Raw genomic sequence first — 17,983 nt, 5'->3', positions numbered from 1 at the left:
CTCAATAAATTTTCCAGGACAAATCAAGCCCCATTAAAAATAAATTCAACAGCCCTGGCTAAAGGCATGAGTACATGACCCAGTTACCTTGTGGCAAGCCAGAGTTCGAATTTAGAGTATATCACCCACTCCACAAAAATTGCCTGGACACACATTCTCCCTGTGACAAATACATGGCAGCTTACCAGTTACGGAAACAAGGCCTACCCAGCAGAGCATAATGCCACGTTGGGAGCAGCGTTAGTGTTTCATAGAATCATAGAATGGTTTGGGTTAGAAGGGACCTTTAAAAATCATCTAGTTCCACCCCCCGTCGTGGGCAGGGACATCTTTCACTAGATCAGGTTGCTCAGAGCCCCGTCCAACCTGACCTTGCACACTTCCAATGATGGGGCATCCACAACTTCTCTGGGCAACCTGTTCCAGTGTCTCACAACCCACATCATAAAAAATTTCTTCCTTATATCCAATCTAAATCGACCCTCTTTCAGTTTAAAACCATTTCCCCCTGTCCTGTCACTACAGGCCTTGGCAAAAAAGTCTCTCTCCATCTTTCTTATAAGCCCTGTTTAAGTATTGAAAGGCCACAATAAGGCCTCTCCGGAGCCTTCTCTTCTCCAGGCTAAACAACCCCAACTCTCTCAGCCTTTCCTCATAGGAGAGGTGTTCCAGCCCTCTGATCATCTTCGTGGCCCTTCTCTGGACCCACTCCAACAGGTCCATGTCTTTCTTGTGCTGGAAACCCCAGAACTGGATGCAGTACTCCAGGTGGGGTCTCACCAGAGCAGAGTAGAGGGGCAGAATCACCTCCCTCAACCTGCTGCCCACACTTTTTATGCAGCCCAGGTGTCATGGTTTAATGCCAGCCAGCAACTAAGCACCACACAGCCACTCGCTCACTCCCCCACACCAGTAGGATGGGGGAGAGAATTGAAAGAGTAGAAGTGAGAAAACTCATGGGTTGAGATAAGAACAGTTTAATAATGGAAATAAAATAAAATAGCATAGTAGTAATAGTAGTAATAATAATATAATAATATACAAAGCAAGTGATACATGATACAATTGCTCACCACCCGCAAACCGATGCCCAGCTGGTCCCCGAGCAGCAATCGCTGCCCCCCCCCCCCCCCCCGTCCAATTCCCCCAGTTTATATACTGAGCATGATGTCATGTGGTATGGAATAGCCCTTTGGCCAGTCTGGGTCAGCTGTCCTGGCTATGCCCCCTCCCAGCTTCTCGCTGGCAGAGCATGGGAAGCTGAAAAGTCCTTGACTAGTGTAAACTCTAGTCAGCAAGAACCAAAACATCAGTGTGTTATCAACATTATTCTCATCTTAAATCCAAAACACAGTACTATACCAGCTACTAGGAAGAAAATCAACTCTATCTCAGATGAAACCAGGACATTGTCTCAGAGAGGGGTGATTTAACATAACACGTGCAGTGATATCTCCATAGAAGCAGGGAAATCATCTCAGCCCTTCCTTCCATTTGGTGCCAATATCTGAACAAGGGCTTCGCGAGTGTCCTGGGAAGATCTTTCTATCACACTGCTGTCAAGAACAAATAAGCAAATATGTAAGCTGGCAGAGTACATAAGAAACCTATTGAAGTGCTGCCACTGCCTGGGAGAAGAATGCATGTGTCCTAAATATGCTATTTCTGAAGCAGTGTTCGATAACAAATAGGATAATTTTTTAAGAGGTGAAGGCATTTTGAATGAGTAGCTTCATCATTTTGCTGGCTTACATTCATTTGTTTCTCTTTAAACAGATTTAAAACTAACTTTTTGTATTTAAATACTCAAAGGTTGGAAGGGAAATAGTGGGTTTTGTTATCACACTCGCCTGATGTATCAGTACCTTGATTTAGAATTATTTTGTCAAAAACATTTTTGGGGACCTGTTTTGAGCTTTGTTCAAAGCTCCCTCTGCAGCACACAGAGAAAAGAAGATTTACAGTCAAAGAGTCTGGCAATGATGTCATCAGCAATAAGGAAATGAGGGCATTGTATTTGCTATTATCTCTAATAGATGAAATGGAACAAGCACTAATGATCATGCTGCATTTCTACTGTATTACACTTTATGTTCGTATTACAGTTTATATCCAGCAGCAAAAAGTCAGCAACATATTTGCTAGTTTCTTAGCATCTTAAATTATGCTTCTGTCTGACAAAGCTGTCTTCTCATTTTGGAAACAAGTAACAACAATATTATTTTTGAAAAGGATTTGGAAATAGCAATGAAAGTGATTAATTAGCTCTTGTTTTAACTCGCAACACACCACAAAGGAAGTGCCAAATGCTATTGTTCTGGAGCCAGTGCCTACAGTTGATTCTTATTCAAAGGAAGTGCCATTTACGTGAATATTGTTGTCTAAGAACTGATTAAGGACTTGAGGATTCAACCTGTTCCCAATTCATTTTAGGTAAATGAGTGATTCACCTGTACCTTCATTTATAACATAGGTCGTTGAAAGTATTGTGTGAGGAAGGTGCTGACCCAGTCCAAAGGCCAGGAAATAAGATGTTTCAGTTGATGCTGAACATCAGTTTGAGCCTCGGCTTCAGAGGGCCACTCGTTTCTTTTCTGTACAGTGCCAAGCACACTGTTAGCAATTAATAAATCACAAGGAAAAAGAATGCCTTTAGCTCAGGCTTTTCCTGCTAAGAAATACTCCTTTGTTCTTATTTATTGCATATATTGTGCAAGCCATCACGCAGTGACATGGGGTCCACATATCTGTCTGTGTTCCCAAAAGTTTCCTGCTGTTGTGCTTGGAGAGGTGCAGCTCCCCTGGTTGCTATAGCTGAAACAATGGCATAGATAGCATTAGTTTCAGAGTGGGCTAAGAAATAAATACTTGTACAGTACTTTATAGTTCATGTGTATGCTAGATTACACAGTGACTAAAAGAAACTTTTTATTTTTTGTGCATCTGGCAGTGGCTGCATGGCACAAGTCTGCAATTGATTATGGGTTTGTGGAGTATCGGCATTAGAAGCGGTAGAGAAAGGCGGTAAGAGTGCCGACGCAGCAGGGGCCGGGGGCGGATGGGGAAGTGGAGGGGTACTGGTTGCAGGGATCTGAAGGTCTAGCAGAGGTGTTGAAGCCATAGGAGCAGGTGAAGGAGAAAGCGGCGCAGAGGGTAGCGGGGGGGGTGAAGGGTTGTGCAACCTGAGCACCCGCGAGCAAGGGCATGTCGGAGGACGAACCCGATGTCGGTGTTTCTGGCGTGCCCTGCGGGGTTAGCTCCGGAGCGGTAGCAGAGGCTGCAGCCTTTCGGTCTGACTCTAATTGTTCTAAAGTGTCTTTCAGTAAACGCCATGTCGTCAAAACACTTGTGGCATTACTGTCCCCCCTGGTGGCCGCTTCCCATAACACTTTTCCTGCCTCCTCCCAAGTCTCCACCTGGAACGCGGTCGCTGCGTTCGCTTGTTGCCCGTTTTTTCGCAACCAAGTTAACAACAACCGAACCTTTCCTTCATCATAATTTATGCTCCCTTTTGCAAGGATTCGCAAAAATATACACAAAATAGATTTTTCTTCCGAGGACATTTGCGCCCCCATTTTCCCATCCCCAGCTGCTCACCTCTTTTTCCCGAGGCGATTAATTGTCAACAAGCAGCTCTCTGGTCTGCTGCAGTAGAGTTCAGCTCTCTGGTCTGCTGCAATAAAGTTCAGCTGGGCTTGCCACCGGCCGCTCTCTCGTCCGCGGTTCTTAGGACCGAATCACGTCGTAAGACCGAATCACGTCGTAGGACCAAATCACGTCGGGGTCACCATTTGTGGCAATTAAACACGGACTCCGCATATGAGTTTAGGCGAAGACAAGCAAAGACCCTTTATTTTTACAATCTATCCCTTTTATAATATGATCTAGTGTTCACGAGCAAGCAAAACTTATTTCATTGGCTACTGTCTTGCATCCACGCGTCTCTTCAGCGTTACTTATTGGTTCTTCAAGCTGGTGCACGCAAATTCCTCTTTCAGGGATGTATCCAATCTCATCCTTATTTTTCTGCCTCTAAGTTTCACAAACTTGTTTGTAACAAGCCTCAAGGCCACAGCTGCATTCCTGCGAACCTGTTTGTAACAAGCCTCAAGGGCACAGCTGCATCTCATCAAAGTAAAACACTATCTCACTTATTCCCACATTGTATGGCAGGAGTGCAGGTGGGACCTGCAGTGAAAATTGCAATAGATTTTTGAGTCACCAGTTTGTTCTTTTACCAACTAATCTACATATGGAAGGAAGCAGGAAAAAAAAATTAGGTGCAAAAGGCAGACAGTTGGGTATCTAACTGATATGACAGCAGGAAACTTCCTTCTCCTCTAATCTCTTCTTTAGTTCAGGATTGTGTCTACTTAGAAAAGACTTCCAGGGTTGCTTCTGCACAGAGCTTATTACCAACAGCTGCAGTGAAGCTGCCTTTATAGGCCAGGAGAATAAGAATAAAAAGCATCTTGTCTGGGAGCCTTACAAACCCATGCAAAACCAAATTCACAAACAATAAATGACCCTTAACTTGTTGTTTGTTCGGGTTTTTTCCTCATTTTTTCAATATAAGGGAACTGTGACAGACAATCTCTATAGGACAAAAAAAACCATTTTTGTCATTTTTGTACAGTCTTGGACACTGTAGATATAATTCACAGTGATACTTTGCCCATGCAGAAATGGCTAAATGTGTCCATTGATATTGTTCTCTTCAGAAAGATTTCTGTAGCCTTAGAGAAAGATTGCCATGTATTTACTGGAGATGTCATGCAGCACTTTTTTATATCAAAATTATTTCAGTGTGTGAGCACAGTCATAAAATTCATTATTTCTGAGTGAGCTGTTAGATTTGTCACCCAGGAGGTCAAAAAGGATTGTGTGCCCTTTTTGCATGTTTTGATTCTGATTCTCTTTTAATTTTCACACCTTTGATCACTAACTAGATTTTTTTTAAGCCCAGTTTATTATAAGTTTGTTAGTTTATTTCTTTTCTATCAAAGACTAAGTGATCAAATCTTTATTAGTTAATAATCTCTATTAGTTAATCTCTTTTAGTTAATAATAATTAACTACAACTAGTACTTATTATATTTATAGCTAAAAGTTTTATATATATAAAACTAATCATAACTGTTTAGGTAATTAATTCCTCCCCATAAAAATAAGAACAAAACAGAAAACCAGCTAATGAATACATGCTTTAGTTGTTATTCTGTTAGTAAGTATAATATAAAACTACCCTCTTTCCAAGCATACAAGACCAGCACAATACTTTATGTACTTCTTTATGTAAAGACATATTTTTATAGAATAACTCTAAAGCTCAAAACACCAAATCAGTGATGATTTGGCTTTTCATATATTGTGTTGAAGTTGTTTCATATGCATCCACATGGCTATCGAGAGAAAAGAGCATTGAATGCATCTTTATACATTTTAATATCATTGATTAGATCATTCTGTTTCTAATCTGTTGTCCCAAATCATTTCACCACGAGTGTGGATGCCTGTGATTTTCCTTTAACAGGTCTAGCCTCCCACCTTCAAAATGATTGCCAATTTTATTGACTCATGCCTTGTACTTTGTATTCATATTCTACATTAGCTGATTCTACTTTGATGCCAACTTTCATATAGTCTACTTTTTCATTAGCATCTTTGCACTTTTTGTACATGGTTACCTCTCCAAGCTATCCACAAAACTTGCTATATTCATTCCCATCCCTTCTGCAGACCTGCTTTTTCTGTGATCCCTAAACAAAAAAGTTAGCCAAGTCAATAGGTAGAATTGGCATACAAAGAAATTAGCGTTTCTTCTCTCCACCTCTGTATGTTTATTTTTTCCAGACAGTAAGCTCTTCAAGGCAAGGGCTAAGATAACTGTCCTAATGGGTGTCTTCACTTTGTTACATTTTCTATGATACAAGACCCTATTCCCAGCATTTATATATATATAGGCAGTTGCCAGTATGTTCTGTGCCATTGTACTTAGCAGGTGCAGTAGTGATAAATATTGGTTCCTGTGGTGGGTTAACCTTGGCCGGCTGCCAGATGCCCACCCAATCACTCTCTCACTCCCCATCCTCAGCAGGACAGGGAGAGAAAATAAGATGAAAAAGCTCATGGGTCGAGATAAAGACAGGGAGATCACTTACCAATTACCGTCATGGGCAAAACAGACTTGACTTGGGGAAAATCAATTTAATTTATTGCTAATTAAAAATGGAGTAGGATAGTGAGAAACAAAGGCCAATTAAAACAACACCTTCCCCCCACCTGCCCCTTTTTCCCAGGCTCAACTTCACTCTTTCATTCCAACTCCTCTACCTCCCCCCACAACCCCAAGCAGCACAGGGAAGATGGGGGTTGCGGTCAGTTTCTAACAGTTTCTCTCTGCTGCTCCTTCTTCCTCACACTTCTCCCCAGCTCCAGCACGGGTCCTTCCCATGAGCTGCAGTCCTTCAGGATAAGGCTGCTCCAGTGTGGGTCCTCCATGGGATGCAGTTCCTGTCAGGAGAACCTGCTCCAGCATGGGCTCTCCATGGGCCACAGTTCCTGACAGGAAATATCCACATGCTAAAGTGTGGGGTCCTCCATGGGCTGCAGTGTGGCTATCTGCTCCAGCATGTTCCTTTCCACAGGCTGCAGGGGAATACCTGGTCTGGAACCTGAAGCACCTCTTCCCTCTCCTTCTTCACAGACCTTGGTGTTCACAGGGTTATTTCTCACAATATTTTTCCTCACTCCTCACTGCCAGGCAGTGTTTTGCTCTTTCTTAGATATGTTTTCACAGAGGCAACACCATCTTTGCTAATTGGCTCAGCTTTGGCCTGCGGTGGGTCGGTTGCAGAGCTGGCTGGAACTGGCTGTGTCCAGCACACTGCAGCCCCTGGTCTCTTGTCACAGAGGTCACCCCTGCAGCCCCTGACACCAAAACCTCACCACATAAACCCAATACAGTTCCCTTTGTGAATATTTCCTGGACTAATAAGTGATAATCACATTATTAAGATGGAAGAGCACTTTTTATTGCCATCTGATTTCAATGAAGGAAGCCTGAGGTAGTTTTTAAAAATAATACAAGGGTATGTGCAGCTGAAAAAAAAAAATTCTATTCACGTTGGCCAAGACTGAAACCTTAGGAAAGCAACTCTTCTAAATCTCAATCTAGTATTTCAAATGGCATTCTAAATCTGACCCGGCCCATGTGGGTATCCGAATATGACATTACCATGAAGACTAAATGCAGTAACATTCATTCGCTACATGATCCCCAGGTTGTAATACTGACAGACCATGTCCTTTAAGGAACATTCTTTCTCAGGCTGCAGTAAAAGCTGTTGTGGCATCAACTCACCTTGGTAGTGCAAGTGGTCACGGCGTTCATGACAGCAACAGACCCAGCCGTAATCTATCTCCTGTCCATGATGGCAAACCTGAAGGGAAACCCACTCAGGAAGCAGAAGCAGCTCCAGAAGAAATGTCTTAGGTCATTTGCTTTCTTGTTTCAGCTGAGATCTGTCATTTTGTACGCCAGCTAACTTGTCATTCAGCAAGAGAGGTTCATAAGCTTGGCCTCTCCGATTCTGCTTTAGGGTGCCGAATGCATTGGCTGGGGATTCTACCTTCAGTGTATGTCACTGATTATGAAAACAGTAAACTATTCCATAAGGCATGTCATGGAAACAGTGTTATTATTTGTCATAATACTAACAGGTGAAAATATGAGAAGGAATAACTACCTACCATAATGCATATACTTCATATACATCTATATAGTGTTTCTAGATGGCATTTGAACAAATACTATTTAATTTGTTTTTTCAGAAGTAGGTGTCTTCTGTTTGTCATGACATTGAACTACTTCCTTCCAGAATTGTAGTCCTGCAGTAGATAAAATGGAAGGAAATACCAAGCTAATGCTTTTAAACCTGACAAAAATGTACAGAAAGTAATGCATTTTACCTGTGATATTTAAAAACTGTTTGGAGATTTATATGTAAAAAAAATTTCCACTACTTCAGGGAAGAAATTGAAATAATTCCACTGGACATGAAAATGTAAATTCCTCAAGCTTGTGTTGAGAATGCCTTACTCTGACTTTTCTAGTTTATATACAGTATTTTAATGACAACCAAAATGACTCAGATTTCTGTCATTTCATTCTCTAGTAAAACATTAGCAAAACAAAATGATAGAGTAGAAGAGGATTAGAGTAGATGCAAATTTTTGAAATGCCGTTGTATTTATTCATGACTTTTTAAACTCTGCAACTAGAAAATGTTTTTATAGGGCCTAGGGGAATAATGTGCAATTACACCAGGAAAGAAGCTTGAAGGAAGGTATTCCACAGCTTAATGATTTTGCTAAGGGGAAACACTCTTATACAAGGTCTGGGAGCCAGTAATATAATCTGGTTGCTTGCCAAATCTAAACTCATGAGTACTCAGCTTCCACTTGTCAACATAATTAGTCTAGATTTCCCTAACAAAGGATCCATCATGTAAAGTGATCCACCAGCACAGATCTTGCATCTGCCTAGAGCTCCTCCAGACTTAAATTACAAACTGTGTGCATGTATCACCTTGCAAAACTAGGATCGGGGTCTTTAGCTATTCTGATTCTTTATTTGTTGAACATAATTGATAGGAATTGAAAAAATAACAGCATCACTATATATGACCATTTACATTTCTTTGTTATTACTTTCATAATACATGAATTTCATAATGTATTGGTATATTACAGAAATTACAAAAAGAACCTGATGTACAACAATGTTATTAGTATTTGTTAAACTTTATAATACTGATAGTTAGCCAAAACCCTAATGCATTCAACATTCCTCTTTTGCTTTAATTGTTTTTACTTTAAATTGTTAGGCCTTACACAACATCCCTTAAAAAAATATATCAGCTACTGAAAAAAAAGTCATTAATAAAACATTCAGTAGCTATACTTTGTGATGAAATTAAAGCAAAAGATAATTGAATATTATTCATGTGGCAGGTTTGATAAATAAAATGTAATCTAGGTTAATATAAAGAAGAAGATTTAGGATACTATCCTCAGTAGATGAGAATGCATGCTAATGAATGTGGTGTTGTATTGGTTATGTTACATGTGGGATTCAGAAAAGAAGTTAATCATCAAGGACTGCTTAGAAGACAGCTACCAAGGACAGAGTAGAGCTAGGAAGAAAGTTAATCATTACCAGCATGCCAGCAGAAACCAAGGACAGAGGAGAGGCCTGTAAGATAAGAAGGAATATCTGAATGAAAGAGTGAATTCAGAACAAAGATAATGGGGAGTCTGAACATAAAACAAGAAACTCTCTTAACAAAAGAGAACAACCAAATCAGCATGATTAGGTGGAAAAAATCAATGAGGTCAACAAGCGGACAGGTCGAATTTGAGGATAACGACCACCACGGACCCCTGAAAGAATCCCCAGAATTAAACAGCGCATGCTCCGGTGGGAGGGGAAATATGTTAATGATTTCTGGGAAATAATTGTAATATTAATGACTTTTCTCAGAAAATTAATGAATATGTATGTTTTAAGTTTGTTAAATACCTTGCTGGCGTGACCTACAGCATGCACGCTAGGTGGAGATATCCCCCGTGCATCCAGAGCTGCAATAAAGAATGCCTACTTTCTAAATGCCAAATTGGTGTTAGAAAGTTTTTGGACCGGTTTGCGGTAACAGTTACAAGGACTGTTGTGGGATAACCCCAGTTGGCAGCTAAGCATCACATAGCCCCTCGCTCACTCCCTTCACAGCAGGATGGGAGAGAGAATCAAAAAGGCAAAAGCAAGAAAACTCGTGGGTTGAGATAAAGACAGTTTAATAGGTAAAGCAAAGTTGTGCGCAAAAGCAAAGCAAAACAAGGTATTAATTCACTACTTCCCATCAGCAGGCAGGTGTTAATAGCCACTTCTTGGAAAGCAGGGCCTCAGCATGTGTAAAGGTTACTTGGTAAGAAAGACAAATGCCATAACCCCAAACGACCCCCCTTCCTCCTTCTTTCCACAAGCTTTTATTGCTGAGCACGATGTCACATGGTATGGAATATCCCTTTGGCCAGTTGGGGTCAGATGTCCTGGCTGTGTCTCCTCCCAACTTCTTATGCACCCCCAGCCTACTCGCCGGCGGAGACAGAGCGAGAAACAGAAAAGGCCTTGATGCTGTGTAAGCACTGCTCAGCAATAGCTAAGACATTTGTGTGTTATTGAGATGGTTTTTGTTGCAAATACAAAACATAGCCCCATACTAGCTACTATGAAGAAAATTAACTCTATCCCAGCCAAAAGCAGTACAATCTCCACCCCTTATTCCATACCTTTTACATCATGTTTAAGTAAGTCCCACACTATCCAATACATCCTCATTACCCACCACCCCCCTTCCCATCCTTTGATTTATACACAAATATCATTCCCTTAGTCTATGTGCCAACCCTATAAAATGTCCGTAAAATGTCCAGAAAATGTCCATTGAGTTCATTTAGTCTGTGACTTGGGTTCCATCTCTTACAGTAGTCACTCAGGACAGGAGAGGTGGTGTGTCGTGTGGAGTTATTGGGCACCAAAACTAGCTCAGGTCAGGCCACTGATGCACTTGCACTGCTTGTGAGGCTCGTCCTCAATTGGTTTGTGTGGTTCCTGCTATAGTACTTCCTATAACATGCAACTCAAATCATGGGTTACAACAGTTTAAAGGTATATCCATTACAGTCTCCACCCCTGGTCCCTTTGGACTCCACCATAGGGTTTAACATTGCAATGAACTCCTCTCCTTGCCTCTGCTCCAGCATGGACTTATCCACAGCCACAGACGCTTCGGGGTATGCCTGCTCCAGTGTGGACTCATCCACAGGTCACAGTCCCTTTGACTTATGTTCACACTGGAGTTCCAGCCTGTCCAGTACAGCAGCACAAGAAACAGCAGCGATGCCCTGGCCATTTGCCAGCTCAGGGGCATGGCCATTGCTGTTATCAAAATGTTCCCAGGCACAGCAGAGTAAGATGATAAGCAGTACAGCAAACAGCAAAAGCAAAAAGCAGCCACTAACAAGCCCTAGACTCTAATATACAGTAAGGCAAGCAAGCCTCATGGCAAGCACTGCCAATTAATAGCTAAACAGCTATAACAACTATAAATTTGGTTTAGCACATTCCAATCAAATATGTTGTTATCTCAAACCCCTCAAGCTGCCTACGGGGGTTAACCCACAACAATTGTACTTGATATTTTTAACCCATTTCTTATAACTCTTTGAACTTGTACAAAAAGATTTGCTCATTAAGTGCAGTTGAAATTTAAAGTACACGTATCTATCCTTTTCCCATATGACGCACTTTGAGGTGAAGTAAGACTGTAAACTGAAAAGGCTGTCAGGTGTATGACAACTACAGGAGTAGCAAGAATTCTACCGGAGTTTATTGTTCTGATTGTGAACAGGCTGATAAGAAGCTTTTGCAGATTTTCCCTTGAAAACAAATATTGACTGTAGGAGTCACACTTTGGAGAAGGAGATAGGTGGATCCACCCATCTTGGTTTTTACTATCATCTTGCTTATCTCCTGCAAAGTGCCTGCAGAGCTAATGCCTTTTTCAGCCACAGGTCTCCTCCCTCAGTCACAGAAGTGATGCCATCAGAGTTTAGTCAGAGGTGAGGTTTGATGGAAGAGGTTAGATTTCTGTAACGTTTATCCCTTCATTTGGAATAGTTGCTTCTAATCTGCAGGAGTGGAACTGGCTGCACAGTCATTGCATATCTACGAGTCCTGGAGATTAAATATCTTCATCTGAAACATGGTTTGTTTGAGCTGAAAAGTAATATAGTCCCAGCAGATTCTTAAAATTATTCTTTGCTAAATCACATATTAAATTACATATTACAATAGCATATCATAAATATGAACTGATGCCATGCAGATAGAGACAGCATGATCTTGGAGGCAGCTGTTCTGTGCATAAAGGCTCTTGGGCTTAAAATGTCTTTGCATAGTTTTCTTTTATTATGTTCAATACAAAACAATTAGGATGGCTGTGATGAATTAATTACTAATATGTCACAGTAGTATGCCTGGATTATGCATGACAATATTATACAGAAGGAACAGCAGCATTAGGAAGTATGTGTGTTACTGAGGAAAGGAACATTACATGCACTGTTTTTGTCTGAAAAATCATATCCCGGTGGCATCTGCCATAATTCAGTCTTGGGAGTGCAACACTGGTGTCTTATTGTGGCTAAAAAATATGAACACATTCAAAAACCATTGGAGGCAGGTCAGTTCCACTTCAGTACTTATAAAGTAGGTAGAAATTACCAATGTTCTTTCCTGTTGAAATCCCTAGTTTTAAAATGTTAGCGAAGTTCTTCAAGTACAAAAGGAGGGACCTTGCCATCTTTTTGAAGTATTTGAACCTAGCAAAACTTTTCCTCTAGAGTCAGATAATAATATTAGCCAAAAGCTAATATTTGAGAGCTAGACTGAGGATCTGATGGCTGTAAAATGGCCAATGATTCCTTGCCTTTGCACAACAATAGAGTTTGTTGGGGGGGTTTTTTTGTTTTGTTTTGTTTTTTACAAGTTCAGAAAGATTCACTCTAAAACAGTAACAGATTTCCTGTCATTTCAAACCCTTTTCGAGGTCAGGGATGCAGACACACCATAATCATACCTTTGAATGTAGACCATCAGTGCAAAAGATTTGTTATGTAAAATGTACTTCAGAAGAGGGGTCCTAACAGCTCAGTCCCCAATGGTGAGCAGGCTGTCTGGCATGTAAAGAGAGTAAAAAAAAACCCACCCAGCATCCCCTTTGCAAAATCCTTTGTCTTTGTGAATAAAGCAATGTACTGTAAAAAGTCCTGTGGTACTAGAATAGGATTAATATAGCAACCAAAAAGTTTTCAGAAGGGTCTCGATCAGTAGGGAACAAGGAGTCCCAGATTGGAGAAGGCTGTGGCTCACTGAAGGCCGGGCCTCAACAGTTATTGAATAAAGATCTCTCTACTACAACTCTTCCTGCGAGTGAAAAACAGGTGCATCTGCAGCCATGGGGGAAGTAAGGACACTGCCACATTTTGTACAGCCTAGCAGCAGGGAAAGGAAAGAAGATGCTAGGAACTGTTGGTGTCCAACTTAGTAAATGGATAGCCATGCTAAGGAGCAAATACAGGAGGACACTGAAGAATAAACACCCATTTCCAAATAACAAGTGGCAACTGTCCCTCAGCTCCTGCATACATACCAGGGCATGCTGTTAGGCAGAGTTCTGCAGTGTAGCATGCAAGTTAAAGTTAATGCAGTGCACTCTTTTTTGCACAGTGTCCTGCTTATTGCCTGCTTCCAGAGCAATGGACATTCCTGAGTCATAACACGGTGACCTGACTCCTGGCTTGTGCCGAAGTTGTGTATTTTTCTTGGTGAAGAATTTGATTTTGTGTGGCTGTGTCTGCCTTGTTTCTACTCAGGTTACTAGTGTACAATTTATGTAGGTATTGCAAAACAACAAAAATATCTTCTTATAAGGGAGAAAAGCAGGAAGGAGACTGCCCTAGCAGGATGCACAGTTGAACCTAGAGCACAATGGCAGTGGTACAAGCAAGTCCTGAAGATACCAAAGGTAACTGAAGAGACAGCTCAGAATGTTTTTAAAGTTACTTTATAAAACAATAATGGCACAAAGAACATCCTTTCCTCCCTTTCAGCATTATTTCAAATTAGAAAATAGAACCACAACAGTGAAAGTTAATTCTACTTTTGTATAAAGAAATTTGGTCTCCTTGATAAGCCCTTGCATAATACAAGACTGTCTTGGAATAAAAAAAATCATCAGCTGCAGATGATATGGTGATAAGGAACTAAGAGGAGAAAAATAGGAATAAAATAATTACCTAGTCTAGTTATATCTGGAATTTAAAGATCTTAAATCCAGAAAATATATAAACTTCTACTGACAAGACTGTAGATTCTCCACATAAGCAAAATTTTGCGGGAACTAAAACTTCTGGCCAGACTAATTCAATGAAGACTGATGGAGGGTCAGTACAAACATGGAGAATTCTCTATTATAAACACATGCACATACAATAGTGTTTGTATATGTAACTAAAAATTCAGCAAAAGCAAAAAAACCCTGCACTGCATGCTCTTCTTTCCCTCCAGAGTGGAACAGAGAACAGAAATACATGCCAGAACTTAGCTGATATTGGAAGGCATTCAGATATTGTAGGGTTGGGCCTATTATAGTAACAGAACAGAAGAAAATAGTCAAAGGAGCCCAATTCTGTACATATCAATAAAATTAACTTTATAAATATATATAAAAATATATTTATGTATACATACACAAATGTATAAATTTATCAAAAGAGAAAGCAAGGCAGAGACTACTGAACAGTCTGTAAAGCCATGTCTGGCAGTCACCTTTTAAGCCATCTTCTGACATTTGCCAGTATTACTCAGCTGGACCTGAAACCACAGTTTCTTGCATTCATGTATATATGGCTCATCACTGGATGAAATTCATTATAATGGATAACAAGATATGAAATTACAATTAAGATTAATAAATAAAGTGGAATAAAGTTTTCTCCAGCTCTGGCCCCTTTGTTCCAAGGCACAGCCAGGAAAAGTTTCAGTGCCCTTGTCCCTTCACATGCTGGAGGCATGGGCCAAAGTGGGGTGACAAGACAAAGCACAGCATTTGGTGATGTTTAGAGCTGCCCTAAACTGTACCAGAGGCCCCTGCCCAGCTATGCTCCATCCGCAGCATGTATAACCAAGAACCTAACCCTTACCTGTATATCACGAAGGTATCGTTAAAGGAGAAGCCGCTGCCCAAGCATTCACACACCATTCAGGGAGTCACACACACACCACCTGAGACTTTAACTGCTAGGACCAGAGTCCCTTTGCAGCGGGCAGCTCCATTGAGCTGACGGGTGCCCCTTTTTGACTCCTTGCTCACACACACACTCTCCCTCGGGCGCTTTCTCTCCCCTCAGGCTCGACCCTAGGTTTCCCCGAAGCAGAGTCTCCGACACCACTTATGCCAGGCAAATTTATTGAGTGGTACAGCGGTGAAGAGCAGCTCGAGCTGGGTGCCTCCGGAGAGGGACCCTGAACAAAGAAATCCCTGGGCAATTATACCCTTACAGGTTAAGTTCCCCTCCCCTCATGTGACGGTTCGGTCTAATAGCAATATTTGGGTCTGGGGTCTTCTTGTTCCTTATTGGATCCTTTCCCTGTCTCCAGGCAGGACATTCCTTTTCTTATCTTAATGGATGCAGCTTCTGCTGATGGTTATGGCTACCTTTATGGTTTGCACTGGTTTCAGGGCCTTTCTTCATGTAGCTAAGTAAAAGTATATGGTCAGCGTATCTAGGTGGAAGTTCACAGCTTGCGGCCTAAGGCTTTAGTAAGCCTTGCTCCTAACGCTATGTATTGGATTCTATTTGAGCTAGAAAGTGACTTCTACAACAGTATTTATTGGCTGAGGTGTGAGAAGCATGTGTTTGCTCCTATTAAATAGCATAGAGCTCTGTCCATAATGAAAACTATCAGATACTTTGTCTGCCTGCAATATTGTAGCTCACAGTTCCAGACCATTATCTGCTGATACATAAATAGCAAAGCTTAGAATGAAAGGCTCTTTTGTGCTTTTCCATTTGAAACTCTGGTTTCAACAATAAATTTTAACATATATTCAGGGCCGAATGGCTTGTTTTTCTTTCCCTTATGCTTTGTCTTTTCTTCTGGCCCTAGACACCACAGGGCACACAGGAGGTACCATCAGCTGCCAGTCAATGGAAGAAGAGCCATCTGACACTTGACAGGTTTCAGCTGCACTGTACCATCAAATCTGCTGTTGCCCTTGGGTCTGCCAGATGGTTTCACTCCTGCCCTTTGAGTTGATGTGTGCTCCAAAAAGAGTCTATTTATTACTCAAGTATAAATACATTACTGTATGAGCCACCCTTGGTATGATTTGTCATTGCCAGTTAGTACACTAAGAGAGGTGTTCCTCCTTTCCCTCCCCATTTCCTAGGCTTGTGCTGTTTACTGATGCCTTCTGTTTCCTTTGTCAAAAGCATATACCTGGTTGACAGAAATAGCCCAGTGCTGTCTAACAAATACCAGAACTAGCAAAGAATTCAGCACCTAGCATTAGTTTCTAAATAGAAAATGAAGGCACCTAGGCCGCTTTAGAAGCTTTTGCTCTGCTAGCTGGTAACACTCAGGGAGTGAGGGATTCAGACCAAAGTGACTCAAAAATAGCATCATGCCAGGTTCTACTCCTGAGCACCAGGAAGCCACTTTGTCAATCACATTTTTTTCCTTCCGTGGAGAAGATGTGGTTTTAGTCATTCTTAATAAGTACATCAGCCTTAGGAACGCTGAAAAATATCATGCATGCTATGACCAATGATCTTCTTAATATCATTTACTTAATACCAGTTCATCCACTTTTAGTAGAATTTTTAATGCAGCATTGTCATTTAAAGTGTTGGCAGAAGAAATAGAAAAGTCAGTTCATAACACTTGGTCACAGAGTCTCAATCTGCAAATAATGATCTGCTTTATAATAAAAAACTGTTTGGAATCAATCATTGCATCGATGTATGTATATATGGGAAATGTCTATCAAACAGAAAAAAAGACTGTAATCCTAATCCCCATATTGGGTGGATCTGGGATGGCTTTCCTAAATGAAATTAGCATGTCACACATTAGGCAGTTATTCTGTTAACTCAGAAGCTGAGGCAAGCCTTTTGGTATAATTTACAACTTGGAATGGCATGCAGTCTCTTCCCAGAGACAATATACTCCAGCAGCCACTGAGTCATATTTATTCATACAAAATGTTAAGTGATGTAAGAAGTGCAGCTGCCTTCTCCAGCCACTCCGGCCCAGGACCTCTCCTGCCCGGCTGCTGGAGCCCAGACCGGTGCCCAGGGACCTGTGGTCTCTTCCCAGGCTGAGGCATGCAGCTGCCACTTTCCCATTTGCAGGTTCAACCAGTAATAAAGCTGCACATGTATCCCAGAGACACACACCCAGACACACAGACAGGACACTGACATGGCTGGTTACACAGACTGTCACAGACAAGGTGCTGCTTTCAACAGCACCTACACACAGGATTCACATAAAATAAACACAGACAGCCAAGTCCCCTTCCTCCTCTTTGGCTGGTAGAGACAGAAGTTCACCAGTGAAGGCGCACACACAACACTCTAGGTTCACAAGCACACACACATTCGCAGATCCCTTGAGTACCAGCATGGCCCCTCAGTCCACCCAGTACCTCTTACCCAGATCCCGGGCCCCCTTACCCGCTTCACGGGTCACCTACTCACCAGCTAGTTCAGCTTGATGCTCACTAGCAAACATGCATGCACTCACACACTCATCCCTCATGTACTCCACATTTGCAAGTTCCCCTGGGTGTAGCAGCACAGACCCTCTGCCTGCCTGATACCCCAGACCAGACCCAAGGCGCGGCTTGGACTCACCAGCTAGTGCAGCTTAAAGTTTGCTAGCAAATGCACACGCACACCCCACACACACCAGGAATGGGGAAGATAAAGACGCTCATCCCCCCAGCATCCTGCCCCAGGCACATGGGCTGTGACCTGTGGTCCTGCTCCAGCTGCCAGTGCTGAGCCCCTCACTTGTCTCACTCACGCTGGTCCTCCCCAGTAGCACACCGTTCTCATCCTAGTGGCTGGCTATGTTGCTGCCTGTTATCCTACAGAAAGATGAGACTAACCATAGTGGAGGGCACTCCAGCCACATGTGTCCCTCCCCTTCGTACAGATAATCCTTCTAAATTAGGAGGCTGAAGTTAGGAGGTTGGTACTATCATCTGATAGGTTTTGTGATAAAACTCATCTCCACAGCGACAAAGGAGTTCAGAGAGAAAATGGCAGGAGGGGGAGCCTAAATAATATC

Source organism: Nipponia nippon, unplaced genomic scaffold (assembly GCF_047370975.1).
Source record: "Nipponia nippon isolate SJK-2023a ecotype South Korea unplaced genomic scaffold, ASM4737097v1 scaffold_22, whole genome shotgun sequence".
In the NCBI taxonomy this organism is placed as follows: domain Eukaryota; kingdom Metazoa; phylum Chordata; class Aves; order Pelecaniformes; family Threskiornithidae; genus Nipponia; species Nipponia nippon.
This window is presented reverse-complemented; position numbering follows the sequence as displayed.